We start from the raw sequence: 4,419 nt of genomic DNA, 5'->3' as shown, positions 1-4,419 counted from the left end.
AAATTTCAAAGTACTACTTTGTTCGCCAATCAGCACGCGACAATACGCTGTTCAAACTATTGAACGAAATTGTGTGGACTGTCGATAAGGCGGGCATTTTTAATTTTAAATATGAATTATAAGTTAAAAACGAACATAAGAGGCAGAGAAAACGTAAATATAAGTATTGAACTGTTTTAGTATGGTATTTATGATCTATTTGAATGACACAGCTTTTCAAGCAAACAACTCATAATGCGCTAGCGCGCATTATGTTGATTGTGTGTTTGTATGTTTATTCAGGGTCTAGCTCAAAGACAAATCAATACAAAAGTATAATAATGTATTTTTGTGTTTTTCATTGTAACTAATATGAACATCCTGTTAAATTGACTTAAATTTTGGCTATTAGTATTAACTAGAATGGTCCACCATATCACAATTATGAAACATTTTGTTTATATGTATTAGTCATGGCAGATTGCAATAATTATAAAAAGAAATAAAAAATACAATATTAACTACAGTCGACAAATATGCACTTGTTTCTGGAGTGTTTCGTTTTAGCTGCGAAGTCCTCGTATACTTTAGTTATTGTGCCAAAAACGCACATTATTTGATGCAAATGCTGGTAAACACCTTTATTTTTATACAAGCAAACATAGAGTGATATTCCAAACATGTTCTAGCCATGTTAAAATTGACAAAAACTGTGAAAAAATGGTCCATAATTCTTGTCAGGTTTCTGAGAATATCTTTGTTATAATTTTTGTCTTTTTTATCTGGAAAAAATGTCATATAAACGATGATTTTATGGCATGGTGGCGGTTACCTTGATGTACGAATATGTTAAGTATGAGCAAAATGTTTTTGACAGTTTAGATTTATAAAAAAAACTGTACTGTTTTTTAAAATGTACGATTGGGTCACGTTACATTATCAGATGATATAATTAAAACATTTTTTTCTCTGCATATGCCATTTACTATAATTATATTTTAAACACAAATGTGTTTAGAATGAAGCTAACAAAGCTTCAACATATAAAAGGGCTTGCCTGTATCTAAAGTAAGACACCGTCATACAATGCTAACACATTCACTCATATGTGAAGAACTAGTTAAACAAATATGTAAAAAATATTTAATTGCCCTGCTCGACTGGAACCTACCCTACACAGGGCAAGAGATTATCTAGTCAAATCGTATTTCTCTTTCAATTTTGAACACGCCGTTGAAGAATAAGGAAGTTTTCAATCACGTCACAATCTTTATATCTGTATATATTCCTCTATTTCATTATACAAACATTTAAAACGTTTACCCGTAAGGATTGAAAACTAAGCAATGTTTATTTATTGGCGTGATGGCAAAAAAAAAACCTGGAATACTAATGAAATTTACCACCACCTGCCATATACGACATTTGTATTTGCCTGCATATATCAATACACTGGTTCAATAAGTTGAAACTTAAACTTCAAAGTAGTTAAAATAATGATGATGGATCATTATACAAAATATCATTTAAGACAAGTTTTGATGTAGACAGTATATTAAAGTAATAATGATTAAGATATTGTTATAGGTTTGTAGGAAGTAATATTTCCGTCACTGATAACAAAAAGTTACGTCTGTCGAAATCGTTTTTTTCCGAGATTATCGTACTCATTCATTTATCATGTATATTGGCAATTCTGCTATTTACCGTTTTGACATCACTTTGACATCACTTTGACATCACTTTAATATCACTTTGACATCACTTTGACATCACTTTGACACTTATGTATTGAGTAAATGTTACCGATATATGAAGCCTAAAACACAAAAAACGGAGAGTACACATAATCACCATAAGCTACAAGTACATCACATGATATATTCCCCTTAAAAAACAATTGCTTTCATAAACTTCTTGTTTTTTTTGCATATATAAATGCCATATCGATGTCAAGATCGATCAAATCTATGAAAAGCCGAGATACGTACTTATGTGATCAATTTCGTGTCAAAATTGTCTCTTGAAAAGGACAGCATGTTGCCATAATTTAAAGTATAGATTTATATGCATAGATTGTGTCGACATCTCTTGAAACTGTTCGACATACGTAACTCGTTATATGTCAATGACATGAGGATGCCATCATATATTTGACACATACAAAAAAGTTCCAAGAAAGCTTAAAATATCGACTATCACTTCCATAAAAGTATCATGCTGTGCGGATTAACGTTCAAGAACATCAAAACGGTTATATTCACATTTTGTCAGAGTAAAGTTAAAGGTACCTTTTGGGTTAGTTTTCGGTCAATCATATGGGTTCATTTATTTATTCTTTTAGAAACGTGTTTTTTTTAACAATTAACGATCAATTTGATCACATATTATTTATTTTTTTTACAATTTTTTTTTTTGTTTCTCCTTGTTTGTGGCAATTAAATATGATTGACAGTTTTATGTGAGAAACACCAACCAATAACACTATGTATGACTTAACGCATTGTGATTAGCTTTGTAATAATAACAGCGCTATTAAATGTACAGTTCAAAAGTTAATCATTTTCTATGTGTGAAAACTAAACATAAAATGAAATTGAGAATTCGATAATATTTATCAAACTATTTTCCATTTAGACATTTAGCTTTAATGATTAGTAATGGATTTATTTAGAAACATAACCCTAATGTAAAAAGTGATAAAGTGTTGTATAAACATCATTTTATAAATTCTTAATGCTATAATGATTATATCTTTGCCAGGTTCTAATCACAACAACATGTATACGTTAATTTGCTCATACGATTTTAGACAAACATATTACCGATTTTTTTTTTAAAAATCTGTCAGAAATCCGGAATTACAGATGCTTGGTTTTAAATGATCATGGTATTAAAGTATGAAAGTTTTAGAACTCAATAGTGAATATGTAATACACTTACCTGTATAACAGTTTAATAAATTCACTCACTCAACAAATCGACCCCTTTCTACAGCAGTTTGTGGTACTATTCATGTGATCACATGTATGTGTCTCTATTCATTTACAATCATTGAACGTTACATCGTCCACATATATAGCATATAGCATTTCTATATCAATATTATTCAACTTCCATGGGATACCATATTTGAGTGGTGTGTTTCTTATGACCTAATGTCCTTTACCGCACAAGGTTTTCAAAGCAAACAGATCCATAAGTACATTACGTCCTAAATCAATACGGTGCAGTAAACAATCATGCAAGGTAAATTTGGCAGCTTAAGAATGTTTGAAAAGACTTTTAAACGACCGCAGCGTTCAATGGCGATGACGTTAGTTTCCTCAATCCACTTATATATCTGTATACTAATTTTAAGAAAACTGATACCACCCCTACTGTCCTATATGTGCGTGCGATTTTTTTTCATGCACAAAGATATTATAAAATGACAATAAGAACTCGAAAACGTAACGAAAGGACCACCAGTGATAATCAATATTCAACCATTTTTAAACTCTTTTCTATACGTGTGTTACATAAACATTTATTGTGTGTGAAGTTCGGTTGTTGACTTCTCACATTTGTTTACTTTGTTAAGTATGATTGATGTTTATGATTAACAGACAAGGACCTGTCACTTTCTGTGTTATTCACCATTATCAAGGGTGGGCTTTTCGTTCAGTGTATGTTTGAGATAAACAGATACTCAACATCTGCTAGGCTGTTTGGTGGGGGAGCAGGAGTGCATCCAGTGTACGATCCTGTATTGAAATCAGGTCTGCTACCTGACGAATCTAGATAGGGATGCAGTGGTGGTTGTTAACCCGTAATAACCCAAACTATACGATCAAGACACGGGTTATCGGCGTGACAACATATGCACACCCTCAACGGAACTCCCCTATTACAATATGAACGTTACGTTACGTAGTAATTTATACAGGATTACTAAAGGTATTGTCCTACAATATAGTATAGGATGGATTTGACACACCATGTACCAACTAGGTATCATCTAACAAAAATGCATACGCGACTTGAATTGCCGCTTAAGAGCTGCAAGAACAATTAATCCCAAAATCCTACATTTGGTGTAAATCTGTAGCACTGCATCTATCACTCAGACCAGGATATCAAAGGCTATTCCTGTCAATACGGTCTACTATAATTGGTTATACGTATCAATTGTTTGTATAAAAACAGTTACTTCCTTCTCATATCCATCAACAGGGCATACCTCTGTATTCTCGTGCTATATTAATGCAGAACTATTTTCTTGTTGGTAACGACGTCCCTGCGAATCAGTTTTGTCTAGTCCCAATGCAGACATTGCTTAATGTAATGTATCCTTCTGACCGGTGTCTACTAGGTGACCACATTAATTTAAAGCTGTGAGTAATAATTTAAAATAAATAGGATTTTGTTTTGAAAAATATATCAAAGTAATCACGCCTG

General features: G+C 32.1%; 1 protein-coding gene across 2 annotated transcripts in view; it reads right to left on the bottom strand.

Moving 5' to 3' along the window:
- The window catches only part of LOC110461515, an 11,528-nt gene extending 8,511 nt beyond the window's left edge, over positions 1-3,017 (bottom strand). For both annotated transcript variants that reach the window (XM_021514999.1, XM_021515000.1), the window contains exon 1: positions 2,923-3,017. The gene's annotated coding sequence lies outside the window, so the exon portion shown is untranslated. The remainder of the gene's footprint in view (positions 1-2,922) is intronic.
- Between the last annotated feature and the right edge of the window lie 1,402 nt (positions 3,018-4,419).

Source organism: Mizuhopecten yessoensis, unplaced genomic scaffold (assembly GCF_002113885.1).
Source record: "Mizuhopecten yessoensis strain PY_sf001 unplaced genomic scaffold, ASM211388v2 scaffold10631, whole genome shotgun sequence".
Taxonomy (NCBI): Eukaryota; Metazoa; Mollusca; class Bivalvia; order Pectinida; family Pectinidae; genus Mizuhopecten; species Mizuhopecten yessoensis.
This window is presented reverse-complemented; position numbering and strand designations above follow the sequence as displayed.